The sequence below is a fragment of the Vanessa cardui genome, chromosome 23 (assembly GCF_905220365.1).
Source record: "Vanessa cardui chromosome 23, ilVanCard2.1, whole genome shotgun sequence".
NCBI lineage: Eukaryota > Metazoa > Arthropoda > Insecta > Lepidoptera > Nymphalidae > Vanessa > Vanessa cardui.
The window spans coordinates 4,597,458-4,616,809 of NC_061145.1; the positions used below are offsets into that span (position 1 = coordinate 4,597,458).

Genomic DNA, 19,352 nt, shown 5'->3' on the forward strand with positions numbered 1-19,352 from the left:
CAATTTTCTGAATAGATACCGGACCAAACCTTATTGTTATTCTAAATACATATCTATGGCCAGTAATATTTCATTTTTATAAAAATAGGTTTTATAACAAAAAAAAAAAAACAAAATAGTTTTTATATTATTATAATAAGTAGTTTGTTGTTTATGTGTGTGTAACGACGACGATGACGTAGATGACACTACGGGTAACGATTTTTTTTTAATAAATTCTATAACTTTTCCTAAATCATTTACTTAAAATTACAATAATGAAAGTCAACCAGTCAACAAACACCAGTTGTTTTTGTATTACGACTAATCGTTAATGTAAAAGTTTTGTAGGTTAAAAACATTGTGTTCGAAGTTCAAAAAGTTTTATAATAAATTTCAATATTCAGCCAAAACTTATAAACGATAAATACTTTTTTGATAAACAGTAATACCGATATTCTTTTTTTAAAAAGAGAAACATTCACACATACGGTATTTTTGGCGACATTTATAAAACGAAATTGTTTTCAACTTCGACATTTTAAGATGATGACAAATATGAGGTAGTCTGTATAAAATGCCCTAAGGCTAATTGTTTCATGAATGAAACATACTTTTAAGCCTGATCAAAAACAGTGGGGAGTCGTTCTACTGCAAAGATTAAAATATTTCTAGATGTGTCACAAATTTAAAACTAAACGATTGAATGTCCTGATAGATTAGTGCTCTATTTACTATTATCATCTATTTCATATTAGTATCGGAATAAATATTTAAATTTACCTTATCAACAAATATTATAGTACTATATATGTAACATAGGTAGTTATTGATATTATTCTTAGTGTTTAGAATTGAAATAAGTTTATTTATTATTAGTATTAATAACATAATATATACATTTAAATAGGATTAGTAAATTTCAATTTGTTAGTGTTCAAATTAAATAAAAATATATCATTCAACAAAAATGTATTGTAGGAAAAATTTGAATGCTTTAAAACGATACGACAATTGTACTATACCAGGAAAAGGATGTTCTTAGTTACTATATCAAAAGACCGAGGTGTGTCTGCACTTGGCCTATATTACTTAATCTGTGTGTAGTTCGCAGCCCGCGTGCCTGGGCGGGCGTAGAGGCGCGGGGGGACTCATGATTGGCCCGGTCCACCTCGGCCGTCGGCGAGAGCCTTCAGTCTGCCTCCGACCACAACAGGGAGAGAACGCTCGCCGTTTCGGCGTTGCCCTAACCGCGTGAACCGATAACGAAAATTCTTAAATAAAATCGCGTGTGAATTCATATTTCCTGCTAGTGTTTTGTTTTGACATACCTGTGACGGTACAGCACAAGATCGGCTTGTTATTGTTAGCGCCGCGTCAATACCGCACCGTGTAATGCGATCTGTTCGAGGGGTTACATAGAATTTTCAGCAAAAGTAAGTAGTTTCATTTATTTTGCTCTTAGTGTGTCATACTGTTATGTAATTGCCGTCACAAGTAAGCTGGTGACCATTGATAGGTCACGCTGAGTTCTTATGAAGGGAGAAGTGTTGTTTATAAAAATAAATGTTAGCGATGTCAAGTTAAGAACACTTCGCTAAACGGAACATTTCATAAAGTGTTGCACAATTCTATTTAAAAGAAGACTTTATATAAGTAACAAAATTAAAGTACTAGAAGTGATAAACAAAGTATGCGAGACAGCCGTGGAAATAATACGCGTTTAACGCCGGTATGATGTTCGTATGACGAGGAAAAACATCAAATATTGAATTGATTCGATGCAAATATCATGCTAGATATTACTCTTTTATTTGATCTTTAGTGTACTTGTATTATTCGACGTAGTTAGTAGTTACTACATACATCGTATTATGTCACGACTGTTAAATAATTACATAGAGTGCATTAACCGCTGTTCGGGTAATTCAATTATATTAATGACAATGATTATTATTAATAGTGTGATGTTTTTTAGCTTCTATTTTTTGAAGAAATAAAATTAATCAAGGGCTATAATTTAAAGATATTTTATGTATAAAACTGTTAGCTATAAACTTCTAATTATAAGTACCTAATTGTTTGTAAAGGTGCACTTCAAAAACATGGAGTCATTGATTTGTAAGTCTTTTTATTTGATGATACTATTTTACTGAGAAAATGCAATATAATTGTAGCCCTTGTAACGAAATTGATATATTCGTTTTAATTGCGTTATTTTTCGTAAACGGTCATTTGATCAGATTAAAGGATAAGATATTATGTAGACCATCTTTCTAAATTATGTAATAAAAAATAGGTTTCATATAATAAAAATTGCGTATAGCCGTTAGTTAAAAACTAATATTAAAAACAAGCCAACCAAAAGAACAATCATCCTAAACCTGAATTTGAATTTCGAATGTTACCTATTTTAAATAACCAGAGTTTCTATTTCCACTATTATTTTATGTTTTAAGTATCTGGCTTGGCTGAGTGATTTGTTATCATTAGCAAACAAATAGAGATGTACAAGTGGAGTACTTGATAGGGTTATTGTTATAGAGCTCAGTTAAATATTGTATTATTTTTATTAAATTGCTCAGCTGTATCTACAGATAGACGAAGACAAAAACTATAGTATCCAATTTAAAAAAAAAAAGAATGTTGGCATTGAATGTTATCACTAATAAGTTAGTCATAACTAGTTGTCCCCCGCTGCTTCCCTCGCTTTTAGGGGATTGTCGTCAGATGTTATTGTCGTCATTGGAGTTTAATATTGCTTCTTGACAAATTTCATCATAATCGATTCAGTGTTTTGGTTTGATCTTTCAACGGCCACAGAGACAGTTACTTTTGCATTTATAATATTGATATACATGAATAAAGATTAGGTTACAATTAAAAACAAAAAAGCATCTACTTATTTCAGACACGATGATTTGGAGATCATTTTACAACGTATTAAGAACATAAACTAAACTGATTTTCAATGAAATTTTGGTTCTTCAGATCGACATATGGAACCACTGGTCTCTTATCTCCATTTGATATAAGCACTCAGCAATGCGTCTGATTTTGTTCTCCTGTGTGGTGATTGGGAAGCCTTCTTGGACTATCAAAAATGCTTATAAAAATGTTTCAGTTCTCTTTGAAGGTTTTAAATATATTTTGTGATTATGAGTTTGGGACTTTATAAAGTAAAGTTTTAAGTATCGTAAGAAGGGTTAATTGTATTTTTTTTTTAATTATTTGGAAAAATATTTTGATTTAACGTGTTCATGCAAGAATAGAAGTATACTACGTTTCTATTAAGAAGAGTTGCGTATGATTCTGAACATTTCATCTCATGTTGAGACTACTCGAAGTTATTAAAAACAAATACTATTTATTTTACACCATAGTAATATAATCGTGACACAAGAAAAACGTACAAAAGGCGGCCTTATCACTAAGATTGCAATGCCTTCCAGGCCTGAAGGGATAGAAAAGATAAAGGCCTACCTGTAACTTAAAATAAAAGCACATGTATAATAAATGTAAACAATATCCTACAGGTGAAAACTAGCGAGCTACCTTTGAGGCTTATAACGCATTAACCGTTCTGACGTCACACGGGTATTATAAGGGTGTCCATAAAATGTTTATATCATATGTACATGTAGAACTATTCTGTAACAAGAACTTCGAATGTCACCGTAGAATACGATTGTGAAAATGATAACTATTGAATTTGGATGATACACGTATCAAAATTGCGTATCACTGCTAGTCAGTTGTCAACATTTCAGGTGTGTGATACGAATTGATTTACTGAACATCAGAATCGCGCTGCTGTCATATATATTGTTACTATTGGTTTACGCACGTCAATGAATCTCTCAGGCATAATTTTCAGACATCTTCAACAATTCTTTCTCGATGGTAGGGCATTGTGCAAGCCCGTTTGGGTAGGTACCACCCACTCATCAGTTATTCTACCGCCAAATAACAGTACAGAGTATTGTTGTGTTCAGGTTTGAGGGATGAGTGAGCCAGTGCAACTACAGGCACAAGAGACATAACATATTAGTTCCCAAGGTTGGTGGCACATTGACGATGTAAGGAATAGTTTATATTTCTTACAGCGTCATTGTCTATGAGCGATGGTGACCTATCATCAGGTGGCCCATATGCTCGTTCTCCAACTTATGCCATAAAAAAATATATATGACAAAACTATTGAAATACACTCGGTTGTGTTTAGTTTCTCGCCGTCAGACAGACGCGGCGGTAGGCTCTTATGACATGTATATTCCACCGCGCAGCTTAATAGTATTGTTGTATTTCATACAACAATGTTGTATTTCATCATATGCATATGACTGTTTCGGAAAAATCGGAAGTACTCGCTAATGATTCACGTGTTTACGCCATCGTCACGACACGACGATAGGCTGTGTCTCTAAACGTCATTAACGGATATATTTCGACCTTATTCGTACAACCTTAAAATGCTAATACATCAGAAGTGCTTATTAATGGAGTCAGGAGTCGAGATGGCCCAGCGGTTAGAACGCGTGCATCTTAACCGATGAATCCGGATTCAAACCCAGGCAAGCACCGCTAATTCATGTGCTTAATTTGTCTTTATAATTCATCTCGTGCTCAGTGGTGAACGAAAACATCGTGAGGAAACCTGCATGTGACAAATTTCATAGAAATTCTGCCACATGTGCATTCCACCAATCCGCATTGGAACAGCGTGGTGGAATATGTTCCAAGCCCTCTCCTTAATGGGAGAGGAGGCCATTAGCCCAGCAGTGGGAATTTACAGGCTGTTGTTGTTGTTGTTGTTGCTTATTAATAATACTTATGAATTTCTAGATGTCCAGTATTCATAAAAATGATCCTCAAAATGGTTCACTGTTTTAGTGTCCCACTGTTTTATTTTGTAGATTTATATCTTATAGATGTATATATGTATATATAAAAGAAAGATGGAATGGTTTTAACGGATTAAGAGCTGGACGATGGTTCAGTAAATTGGTTAAAAGCGCTGCATTTCCATCGAACTTCGCTGTATCGCTTAGACTAGGAAACCATTAAGATGTTGTCACCAAACTGCAATTGTGATGCTGTCTGGTATTTAAAATATGTAAGCACATCAAATAATATAAAAAAAAAATAATAAAATTTAGAAGTGATCCAAAGATTAGCTGGAACAAACAAACTGACAAAAATCGTCAAAAAATATATTTTGATAGTGTACCGTATACATAGGCATTTCGGAAATAGCGATTATTTTAATATTACATACAGACACTCCAATTTTATTATATATATAGATTAAATATTTAAAATATTTGACAGTTTAAAATGGATCTATTAATTTTTTCGTTCTATTAAAATTTTTAATAAACTAAGAACGAATAAACCTATTTCAAATGTCACAACTTTTTCACAAAAATATGGAATGATAAAATCTAGACTAGAGTCTACATTTCAATACATTGTGTAACATCGGATTTTTATCAATGTAACAAAGATAACCCTTTTAAGTTGTGAAATTATGCAGTATATATTATTTCTCATTGTATCTGAATTTTTTGTAACGAATTAGTTAAATTATATTTGCTATTTAAGAAAAAATGCAAATAGGTATTTATACTGTATTGGTCATATTGAGAGATATATCCACTTAAGAGATAGATAGAATTTGATTTTAGAATATTCTCTCACGTAGGCGCGCCCCCTATGTTAAAGTATCACTGTGCATTAAAACGAATGCGCTCGTGCTTACATGATGTATTAGTGTGCGTGAGGCGATTACGTAAAGTAAGGACAGCAGAAAAATTAAAATACAAATTGGGTTATATTTATCAATGTGTGCACCTTCGTGAGTAAATAGATCTATATCGGATTTGAATTTAGAATCGGACCGAAAAGGAGAATGAGTTTAATACTTTCATATAATGTCCACACTTCAAAAACGCTTCAAAAAAGCCTTCATTCTTAACATTATTAAAGATCTCGAAAGTTCTGTATCACATTCTATCATATAATTCGCAAACTAAGGCTCGTTTACAGGATATCATTTATAAAGTCTAAGGGAATTCATTACGGTAATAAAATGTTTTATAAACTTAATTGAAATATAAAGCGTGAAAAATTTGTCACGGTGCGGCAGTTCCGTATTTGTAAATAAACAAGCTTAACCTCATATTAGTCTAGAAAATTCTAGATCTTCAAAATTTTAAGAGTTATCGTGATACAATTTTTCTAGAGAGATACCGTTTTTCTAAGTTTGCTTAATGTTTACATTGTATGAATGCATCGTGTTGATCGTTTGGCTAATGAAAATTTATTTATTATAAATATTTAACATCAACTGTTCTCCTAACCTTGGGGATATATATGTCGTAGTCCTTATGCGAGCAGTTACAATAGCTCACTCATACTTTAAGCCGGAGCCGAACAATATAATATATTGCTGATTAACGGTAGAATAGTGATGATTGCAGTACCTACCCAGTGTGCAGAAAGCATTAGGAGAAATTTCAAGAACAATAAATATCAGTTACATATATTTAATTTAATAGAGCAACTTACAGGCAGGATGACTCAATGGACAGAAAACGTGGATCTTAGCTGGAGATCGGCAATTCATATTTGATATCGCTGAATTATCATATGCTTATAATTCAACGAAATAGGAAAACGTCGCGAGGAAACATCTGTGTGCATCTGTGTGTGGATGAAATTCTGGCACAATAAATTATAACAACCCAGTGTGGGTGGGAGCAACATTTGACCCAATCCTTTTTTAAATGAAGACCTTTTCCAAGTTCTTAGAATATTTCAATAACAATAGTGAGATTTGTATGGAAATAGCCGTCTAAGAAGTGGCCTTATCGCTAAAAAAGCGACCGCAGACAATCTTTGGTAGATCAATCAATCGCGTATCGCATAATATTAGGTTTAGTAAACATTTCAATATAAGAAATATCAGCTGTCAGGCTTGCACATTTTAATACGCATAATACAACTATTATGTAATAATTGCTCCGAAAAAACGCAATTAATTCAATTCTAATAAATCTTAATCTATCATAGTGTCAAACGTATTTAAATGTCCCCTCTGGGAGTAGATAGTAGTTCAAATAGACTGTCTTTAAAAGTAAATTAGAAAAATTCATAATAAAATACTCTCTATTTTTATCTTTATATGCAATGTAGCATTTAATACCCCTTTAGGGAACAATAATGGTAAAACTACAAGTGAATTTGCATAACACTATTTACTTTCTTATCTTTTGAATAATAATCTTCTGGCATTATATGCCCTTTGGGTGCAAAACGGAACTTAATGTAGACGTGTAGAGACACAAGTAACACCTAATACTTTCCATGAGTGAACTCAATGATACGGTTTATTGTTACAGATAAGGATAGCTGTGCGGTGTAATACAATAACTTATCAAATCATGGAAACAGTACTTGTATTTGTCTGCGATAACAAATTTATATAAATTTATTTTATTATATAAATCGTATCAATTGAACGAGATTTTGTTTTAATTTAAAATTGGAAGGCAAATGTATTTGTTCAAGCTCCATAATGTTCATGGATGTGTTGTTCTTTGTGCGTAAAATTACACTGGCTCATTCATATTAATCAGAGCACCTTCAGCCGACCCTGTGTAGTCTGAACAAATCACCATAGGTATACACAAGAACATATCAGTCATTTGTTTCGTAATCAATGCTGTATGATAAGGCTGTTTTTTAGTTATACATAATAAATAATAAGAAATAAGATTTAAAAAAAAAAACTCTCGAATGATCCAAATACATAAATGTTTTCTTCAAAAGGAATGCTATTAATTATTTTATACATATGCAATTATTAAAAATCCTCTTTGTATAACAGTATATTGAGAAAATTAACTACCACCTTTATTTAAATATATCTAGACACAAAAATAATAAACCGCGTCTGTCTGTATGTTCGCGATATGCTCCAAAACTATTGAACGGATTTTCATGAGGTTTTCACTGATAGACAAAGGTACTCATAAGTAAGGTTTAGGTATATAATTTATTTGGATGTGTGCTCAAATAAGCTAAAATAGGACATTAACAATTGTTAAAAATGTCGGAAATTAGCAACAAAAATATATCAATAAAAGGCAAAAATATAGAAAACAAAACTTACATCCCATGCGAAGCCGGGACGCGCCGCTAGTAGCATAATAAAGTCCTATATATTTGTCATGAGCTAGCACGAAACCGCCATCGTTAGTGCAGAAATAGTTGCGGTAACCATTGCACTAACTCGGCCGTCAAGTTTATATAATACATTTAAATAATAAAGTTGCTGAGATCATCATCTTATCTTGCTCTCTTGGGGTACGTTGGGAGAAGTACTGATAATAATATGATCAGATCGACCATCTGTTTGTTATCGGCTATACTGGCTACGAATAAATTTGACCCAACATTACAATATTGGCCAAGTTGGTTAAACATTTGAATATTATATGCTACTTTACTTGGTGGTAGGGCTTTGTGCAAGCCCGTCTGGGTAGGTACCACCCACTCATCATTTATTCTACCGCCAAATAACAGTACTCAGTATTGTTGTGTTCCGGTTTGAAGGGTGAGTGAGCCAGTGTAACTACAGGCACAAGGGACATAACATCTTAGTTCCCAAGGTTGGTGGCACATTGACGATGTAAGGTAATATATCTTACAGTGTCATTGTCTATGGGTGATGGTGACCACTTTCCATCAGGTGGCCTATATGCTCGTCCGCCAACCTATAACATAAAAAAAAAACTTCTTCGTACTGGTTGAATTGACTAGAGCCAATCAATTTTAGATGTCGTAAGAGCAGAACCAACCTATCATCAAAGCATTCCCGAGTGGTTCGACGTCAGGTTTTGCTTCATAAAAGTCTGCCAAATCCATTTCAAACCGTTGGACATATTCCAAATAAATGGAATAGCGGTATACAAGTGGTGATTGGAAAATCATTGAGAATTCTGTTTATATTAAAAAAAAAAAAACAGTATAAATGAAGTTGATCCTTTTTCTACTGCCAACTACGAGGCCAAAATGCTAGATGTGCAAATGGGCCTCTTAATATGGGCACTAACGTAAATATTGGCGCTGAAAGAATAGTTAACCAATCCTCATATCGCCAATGCATCAACCTTGAGAACTGATATGTTATATATCTTGACTGTTAACCAAAATATACTTATATACTAACATTGAAGACGAAAATTGAATACTAAGGTTATATCGAAAATAACTAGAGCTACTGACTCAAGTGTTAATTAGTTTAGTGGCTGGTCTTGTCTACCCCTGGGAACTCCTCTAAGTTGGAAAGACAAAAGGGCAGGCCGCCCATCGAGGCGTCACGGTAGCACATGCAAGCGAACTCGTGATGCCTTCCTGAAGATATGATAGGGAACTGCTGTTCTTTTCTTAGTGGACTGGTTCTGTATGTCATCATGGCCCTTTGATGCAGACGAGTTCTAAATTTGAAGCCTTAGGTCGGCTGTCACTTGTGCAACATGGCGGAACCTGATTGGATGCTTAAACACCAATAGGGAAAGACCTCGTATGTCTAGGGGATTACCGTAGACTAGATAGATAGAACGTTTATGACTGATTATTTGATTACATAAGACCATATGGGCTGAGTATACATATCTTATCAGTTAAATCAATAGTTACAAATGCGTAGGTAGAATCACTTTATTAAAATATTTCAGTGTTGAAGAGTGCTCTCGACTTTTTCACGTATACATTATCTTAATATATTCCGATAATGTATATCTAGTATGTATAGTATATGCTTTCATCTGACAAAGGAAAAAAAAGCAATATGTGTTTTTAAGCGACTTCAAAAAAAGGAGTGCTCTCAATTCGACGCGTATATTTTTTTTTATGTTTGTTCGCCGATTACTTCGCCATTTATGAATCGATTTTGATGATTTTTTTTAGTAAGAAAAAAGATACTCCTGGAATGGTACCATGATGAGGATATCAGAGTCTTATGATGGGGTTCTGGAGGAACCTCCACTTTGAAGTCGGTGTTATTTAAAAAAAAAAATTTATGATTGTTGAGGCGCGCGCCCGTTGCTGACACCGGCTTAAAAATTAAACTTGGCTTAAAAACAAATTCTGCATTTGCTCCGTAGTATAGCACTTGCGATTTTTTTTTTATGCAACTCCCTTCGATAAAACCAATGAGACGAACTATTAAAAATAAACTATTACGTACCTAAATAAAATAAAGTGTCGCACAGAGACTAAAAATAAGCGGCTGCAGAAAAAGCTTTTAAGTATTCCATGAGCCTTTCAGAGCAAAAGGTAGCTGAAAATGGACTGTAATTAAAAATAATTGTGCGTGCATATATATCTATACCAATAATAAAATTGGAGTGTCTGTTTGTAATATTAAAATAACCCTTTTTTACTGAATGCATCTACAGTATTTATACACGGTACATATACCAAAATAACATTTTTTTACAATTTTTTCTGTCTGTTTGTTCAGGTTAATCTCTGGAACGGTTGGACCGATTTTGACGGGACTTTCACTAGCAGATTATAATTTTTATAATATATTATATATTATTATATTATATTTATATAATATTAATATTTCGTATTATAAACGGCCGTTGAAACTATTATACTTACGAGGGCGCATCTACACAATATGCCACCGGCTCTATAGGCTTTGACGTCGCTCTGCAATTTTAATGTCGGTTGCGCGCTAAGCCGCAGATGTTGCGGGTTTGTTACGATTATCGCTCAAAATTTAGGTATACGTTGTTTTTTAAACATGTAAGAACACTACTAGCTTCGCGCGGGTGCAATCAATGACATCACATTAGAAACATCTAAAATTATCAGTGTTTCTTTACTATATAATCCATGTACTATATACAAAAATCTTCCTCTCGAATTACTCTATCGATTAAAGAAAACCGCATCAAAATCCGTTGCGTAATTTTAAAGATCTATGCTTAGGGACAGACAGCGATAAACGACTTTGTTTTATACATGTAATGATTATATGTGCTGTAAATAACACTAGTAATAGTATATCAATATCACATCATCTGTAGCAGCAAGGTAACTTTTGCTGGGAATGGTAGGTGGTGTACCGTAAACAAAACATGGGTTCTAATCAGAGTATGCTTGGTTATCATCTCCTTAATTTATGCTCACAATTAATCTTATCAATTACGCTGAAAGAATGATGATCATACAAGTTGAAAACAGCACTAACTCTTAGTAATATTAACAACAATATTTCTATCCGACATTGAGTAAACTGAAGTTAGTAATGACGGGCAGTCGCAAACAAAACCAGGCAAGTGTAGATACACCCTAATATTTTACAGGATTTCATAAAGGGTATAAGTTCAAACGTGGGCGGCGGGATCAGGAGTTCTATTATACCGCTGTAACTACATGCAGACGCGTAAATGATTACATATTTCGTCCATAAACTCTGCGAAATATAATATTACTTCTTGCGCCATCAGATGTTGCTAGCTAACGATTAATTAATTATTTGAACAATGTATTCAATAGAGCATATGGTAACTTTTTCGGCGACCCAAACGCAATTTACATGTTTCTGTGTGGATTAAAAGGCGCTGAGTGCAATATACTAAGTAAAATTCAATGATTTTACTCCATCACTTTGGAAGGCTCGTTTGCATATACTACTCTGAAGCCCCGATGATCGGTGGACTTATTGGAGCCTCCAAAGTTAAGTGAGAATATCTTGGTACACAAAGCATTAACACAGACAGACCTAATACCTGACTTAAAAGAGATCAAAGTATATCATTACAGCTTAAATCTTAAAATTTACACAACGAATTTTGATGTGGTTTTCTTTAATAGATAGATTGATTCGAGAGGAAAGTTTTTGTATATATTATATGGACAATATAGTGAAGAAACAGTGATAAATTTAGAAGATGTCATAGCATTCCACCAGTGAGAAGTCGAGGCGTGTCATCATATCTTTAAGTACCTTGGTTATAAAAAAAAATAAAAAAGTTTTTACAACATCGCATAACGTAAGTAGCTAAAGCACTTGTGATATGGAAAATCAGAAGTAACGACGGTACCACAAACATAGAAAACTAATAAACTTTTTCTACATCGACTCAGCTGGGAATCGAACCCGGGACCTCGGAGTGGCGTACCCATGAAACCACCATATCGACTAACTCGACCACGGAGGTCGTCATAGCATCTAACGTCACTAATATGTAGATACAACATAAAAACAAGAGTGAAATGATTGTAAATGTTTCATAACGATTCTAATTAAACAGACCTTGCGTTCGGTCACTCGTGTGTTGACGAACTTGTGTTAGTTTTTATCGCTAATTCGCAAACCACTTACCTTGAAGAAATAAAAGGTATGTCAATTCATATATTAAGTGATCAACGGGCATGCGATTAAATACCAACTTTATATTAAAGCAGGAAAGTTCAATTTTCAATGGTGTAAAGAAGAAAAATGTTGACCAAATCAAGTCATCGAGTTAAGCGGGCATCACACGTATGTTTGCACGCGAATTACATATTTATGATATAATTATATGGGTTTTATTGTTATCGTGGACATAAAATACAGTGTTGGATGATTTGTTTCGATCATCCTAGTTTTACATCATCGTTCGATTATGTCGTCGAGTCGAAATGGCCCAGTGGTTAGAACGTGTGCATCTTAACCGATGATTGCCGGTTCAAACCCAGGCAAGCACCGCTGATTCATGTGCTTAATTTGTTTTTATAATTCATCACGTGCTCAGCGGTGAAGGAAAACATCGTTAGGAAACCTGCATGTGACAAATTTCATAGAAATTCCGCCACATGTGTATTGCACCAACCCGCATTGGAACAGCGTTGTGGAATATGTTCTAAACCTTCTCCTCAAAGGGAGAGGAGGCCTTTAGCCCAGCAGTGGGAATTTACAGGCTCTTGTTGTTGTTGTTGTTGTTCGATTATGTAGTTGTATAAGAGATTGAAATATGTGTAATTTATTCAAATTTTGAGCCTAGGTGGCCTAGCTCGTGATTTATGATAAGGTGAAGGTGAAGGTTGTAACTCAGTTTACTTGATGGTAGGGCTTTGTATTCTCTCTTCACTTGTTCTACCGCCAAACAGCCATATTCAGTTCAGATTTAAAGTATGAATGGTCCTCTTAGTTTCCAAGGTTGGTGGCGCATTTCTTATATAAGGACTCATACTTTGATTTTTTACTTGGTGGTAGGGCCTTGGTGCAAGCCCACCTGGGTCGTCCACGTTACCCATTCATCAGATATTCTACCGCCAAACAAAAGTACTTAGCATTGTTGTATTCTGGTTTGAAGAGTGAGTTCAAACCGGAAAGAAGTTTGATCGATGGGACACCTTGGGAATGAAACGATCGCCTCCTGGCTATTTCATCTCATATTAAATTGTTTATATAACATATGAGACAAAAAAAAAAACCCGCTGAGTTTCTTTCGCCGGTTCTTCTCAAATCAGGGTATTTTCTTTTCCGAACCGGTGGTAGTGTTTCAATTGACCATAAATAAGAAAATGCTTCTATATTGAATAAAGTTATTTGTGTTTGAGTTTGAGTGAGCCAGGCACAGGCACGAGGGACATAACATATTAGTTCCCATGGTTGGTGGTGCATTGGCGATAAAAAGAGTGGTTGATTTTTCTTACAGCGCCATTGTCTATGGGCGCTGGTGACCACTTACCATCAGGTCGCCCATATGCTCGTCCGCCAATAAATAGCATACAAAAATAACTTATTAATATTTCATACGGCATAACCAATACGGGTAACCAATTTCCATCAGTTCGCCCATTTGTCTTCTACTAATAGTTTTAATATACCTACTTCATTTGTGTGTATCTAGGACGGTAAAAAACCACGCATGCGTTGGAATACATTTTGCGATATATCTATCCACCGATCGTCATCTGTTGCAATAAAGAGGCAGCCTTATCTGCAAAGGACAAAACAGATCAACTGTGAAACTTCTTTCTTTTCGGTCTTCTATATTAAATATATTCTTTTTAAAATCTTAACTAATATTTTACTATATATGTAACTAGCGGACCGTCCCGGCTTCGCGCGGGAGGACATCAGTTTTTTTTATATTTTCATTTTTTCCTACATAATTAACAATTTTCCTTCTATTTCAACTTACTTTCACAAAAACCTTACTAAATTATATACCTAACTGACTTCCTTATCCATCTGTCTTAACTAAAAATCGCTCGAAAAAACGTTTTGTAGTTTTAGAGTATATCGCGAACATATAGACAAACAGACTCGGCCGGGAAACTTTGTTTTATAATATGTAGTAATAAATGCGAAAGTGAGTGTGTTTGTTACCTATTCACACTTAAACCACTGAACCTATTTAAATAGGGAACGGTTTGTGCTGTAGGTAGTTTTATAAATTAGGCGCTGAAGATTGTTTGCTTACTTAGTAGTATTTACATATTATCAGCAATGTTCGTTCAGCGCCCCCCCACCCCCTTAACTATATGAAATCAATCGTACGTAACAATCTGCATACTAAATTATAAGTGTCGCTATCTGGCCTCGACTGTATCAGATGATATGTCAATGACGGCGGAGATAAATTGAAGATATAAACAGCAAACCGCCCGTTGACAGTTAGTTTCAAACTTTTAAATCATAACATCTTAATAAGATTTTTTTTAAATATTTATTGCAAACAAAAGAATAAGCATACAGCCAACATATAAAACAGACTGCAGATTATATCAATAGTTCATTAAAATAAAAATATTCGTTATGCAAAGGGCGATTAAAAAGTACTTTAATATGCTTATTAAAGTACTTTTTAATCGCCGTATGATTTAATTTGAATTAAATTTAAAGCACAACCGGCTTTGAAAGTCGATTCTCTCAAGAAACTCAGAAGATACTATACTATTACTTGGTGGTAGGGCTTTGTGCTAGCCCGTCTAGGTAGGTACCACCCACTCATCTACCGCAAAATAACAGTACTCAGTGTTGTTGTGTTCCGATTTGAGTGAACCATTGTAACTACAGGCACAGAGGACATAAAAACTTAGTTCCCAAGGTTGGTGGCACATTGACGATGTAAAGAATAGTTTATATTTCTTACAGTGTCATTGTCTGTGGGTGATGGTGTCCACTTACCATTATGTGGCCCATATGCTCGTCCGCCAACCTATACCATAAAAAAATAAAAAAAAGATACATTTCTACCAGCTTAATTACAGAATACAGACTCACAAAACAACAGACTTATAGACGAATAATTTACACAACTTGAATTTGTCCCTAGCTCCCCGTTTAAATCCCTACAACCAAGTAATAATAGAATTTAACTATTGACAAGACAAGCGTAAATAACACGTTCCTGTGTTATATATAAGATATTTGAATGTTGTTATCAATTTAAATTCCTCTCAAGGTTTGAAGTATGTAAATTGACGATAGTACACATGATTAGTTATTTTATCAGTAACTAACGGCTGTATTACAGATTCTGATATTCATGACGTTTGGGAAACATTATCCGATTACAAACGCCAATGAATTTCTCAAGAGGTACCCTGTCTTTCCAACATTTTCCATTGATAGTCAGCTCCTATTGGTCGTAGCGTGATAAATAGGTTATCTATCATTACAATATTTGTTTCTGAGATTAGTACGTTCAAACATACTAACTCTTCTTATAATATTGGTATAGATGACATTCCGTTTGTGAATAAAATACTTACTATTCTTTATTTGAAATTAATATACATGAAGTGCCCTGATGATGAAAATGTTGGATAGTGTTGCGACATCGACTATAATATGGTTCAATCAATCAATCAAAATAAACTTTATTCAAGTAGGCTTTTACAAGTCTTACTTTTGAATCGTCCTTTTACAATTAAGTGAAGCTACCACTTACTCGAAATTTATTTATTCGAATCAAAATAAATTTAATGTTATTTGAATCAAAGTCTGTCAGTACTAACATTTCACGAGTGAGATGCGAATTGCACATTGCAAAAACTAATTTCACCAATGTCATGTTCATTGATAACAATCAGGATCATATTCTGAAGAGACAAATCCGAAAGACTCAAGTGATGTGAAAAACATTTAAATATCATGCGACATTGAATTACAAGTTCGTGGACAACGTAGATATATAAAAAATAGGTCCAGTAATGTCAGTCAGGCTTATGAAGTCTATATAAATGTTTTAACACGAAAAAACCAAGAGCCTAAGGTTTTCTATTTGTATAAGAAAAAGAGTATAAACTCCCTACGGTTAATACAAGAAATAATCACATCGATTTTACTTAGAAATAAAAGAATACGCGGGATATATTTGTGCCAAATTGTCATTTATTTCTTGTGATAAATTTTGGAAACGAAACAAATGAATTTCTACAATACATTATGCAAATTAGATATTTAATCTTAAACCTTGTTTTGTAAGTCATAAAATATATTTTAGTATCGAGAATGATAGAGCACGAGAAGAAAGAAATGATGAAAGGCTTCATTGTAGTATAATACTCTCATAATTATTCAAATCAAATTCTTTTACTCCGTTACGAAGTATTACACTTTTATTGATTGTTAAATTAAACACTACCACCTTTTTGAAAAAGAAAATCTGATCTGAGAACAACCGGCGAAAGAAGCTCACCTGTTTTTTGTCAATTTGTTATTATGTAGATATATATATATATTAAATATGACAAAGAAATAGCTAAGAGCCGATCGTTTCATTCCAAAGGTTTTCTATCAACCATGAAGACACTTATTGTATAATACAACCGTTGTCCCACAAGCGTAGGTACTTTATTTTATATTAATTTAGTAACTGATTTGTACATGACTGACCCAATCTTTTAAGGGAATTTAAATTGATATGGTAAAAAGTTTTGTTTTACATTTTTAGTTTTATGGTTGATTGCGTCAAATCTGACGCAAGAATGGTATGATTTCTCATACGCCTTTAGATTATATGCGTATTTACTTGAGTACATATCTGTTTAAAAGCGACGAAGACGACAAAATGTTGACAATTACCCCATGCCCACGGACGCAGCCACTCTCGGACCGATCTTATGACCATTGGACAATTGTTAAAACAATGAACCTATTATATGGCACTAAAGATCTTTATGCAAGCCGCCGTAAGGGACACTTCAATTGAGGCGCTTTGACGGTAAATTATGTGTAAAATAATTAAAATCATAATACATTTTATCCTGGTAGGGTTTTACAAGCACTTGTGAAACTCAGTATCAGTATACATCATATGTATATTCTGCCTGAAAGTCACGTATGTATAGTCTTTTGTCGAATAAAATGCCTTAATTATTCGATGTTTTTTTATATAAATTTATTTCAATTCAGGAACCGGTGAAGTTAAAAATATCTGTATAATTTTATTATAGTAACGAATATCTTGTCCTGAAAAGGATTTATTGGCTTTGCGGAGTCGTAAACATAGCGTTATAAGCTCTTGCAAAAACTGTGGCAATGCTTACTCTCACTATTCGTCGCATTTATAAAAGTCTGTGTGCTTATGTAAAGGTCATTGATGAAATAACATTCTCTTTAACCCTAGGAGCATTTTTCAAAGCTCTATGAGAGCAGTCTAAGGCATTGAAACCATAAATACGACGTTTCCTCCGTTGACTGCACCTTTTCGAAGTTAAGTAATAATGTGCCAAATAACCTCTTTGAAAAATCGTTAAGGCAATTACTACTATATTTCTCATTTAACACTAACCTACTAAAATTATGTACTATAATCTTAATAGTATCTTATAGAAACTTATTGTATTAAAATATCTCAAAATTTTATTTCATTAAATCGTATGTATTGTATACAATGTATCTGTAAATATAGAATATGTCTGTCAAATTACAAGATCAAAATAGGCCACGACGAAGCACTGCTTAACAATTCTGTACCTCAAGACTACATATATCTTTATGGTGCAAAATCTATTATTATAAATAAATAAAAAAATTAATAACGTATGTTGATACTATCAAGAGATCCGATTAAATTATCCGTACTATTTTTAATTATTAGTAATAAAAAAAATATATGATTGTATATAAGTTTCCCAATATTAAGAGAACTGTCTTTATTTGGGAATTAAATGTCTTTATAAATTAAACATGAACTTTAAAGTAAAAATACATGACATTTGCCATTTTGGAAAACACTTGAAGATCTTATGCCGGCACTTGACGAAGACGTATTCTGTGCGACGAATTAGACTTTATCAACTAAAAGATAAGGTTCTTAATCCAATGGTTTTTTGATATAAAATATTTATTAACATTATCTATAAAATAAGATACTTTTCTAAGGAATAATGATGTTGTAAACTAGAGTTATACACTCGCTTCAAGCAATTTAAAGGTTATGGCCCGTATGCTATCAATATTTACTACCATCTCGGACGCACCCATTATCCTGATTAGAGCATCCGTATATAGAAGACAATTTCCTAGTTGTAAGACGTATATGGGTGTGGAGCAAGTTCACACTTCAATACATTAGAATCTAGAACGTCTTTGACATACCATTGTAATATGATATGAGATTAATTCATTTATTTAGATTTATTTATTGTACATTATCCTATAGAGTTATTCAGGTATTGTTGCAAGTCATTTGAATATTTTTAAGGAATGTCTCTAGAAGGATATATAGTACATTCGTTTGAACAAAAAATGCGTAGTTTCTTAAGAATTTTTATGAAGAAATATCATGCGCAATTGCGACGGACGGCTATAAATCAGGTAATACGATCTAAGTTTTGAGTAAAAGTTATAATAAATTGTAATAAAGAAAACGCCTTGAGAAATATCACAAGAATAATTTGGATGACATCCCGGATTTGGCGTCTGTAAATTATTTTTTAAATAAGAACGAGAAAAAGTTTTCTTTTGCGACACGAATACTTTACAACTACAGCCTGTAAATTTCCCACTGCTGGGCTAAGGCCTCCTCTTCCTTTAAGGAGGTTTGGAACATTTTACACACATGTGGCAGAATTTCTATGATATTAGACACATGTAGGCTTTCTCACGATGTTTTCCTCCGCCGAGCCCGAGATGTATTATAAACAAAAATTAATCACATGAATATTCAATGTTGCTTGCCTGGGTGTTAACCCGCAATCATCGGTTAAAATGCACGCGTTCTAACCACTGGGTCATCTCGGCTCAAATACTTTACAATTAACATAAAATAGATTGAGTAGTTTTCTTTAGATTAGGTAACGTATGATACATTAATAATAATATACAGAAGAATTCAAAAGAGAGA

General features: G+C 33.6%; 1 protein-coding gene across 1 annotated transcript in view; it reads left to right on the top strand.

Moving 5' to 3' along the window:
* Positions 1–1,164: 1,164 nt before the first annotated feature.
* The window catches only part of LOC124539674 (cGMP-specific 3',5'-cyclic phosphodiesterase-like), a 153,465-nt gene continuing 135,277 nt past the window's right edge, over positions 1,165–19,352 (top strand). Inside the window, exon 1 of the mRNA XM_047116990.1 lies at positions 1,165–1,415. The gene's annotated coding sequence lies outside the window, so the exon portion shown is untranslated. The remainder of the gene's footprint in view (positions 1,416–19,352) is intronic.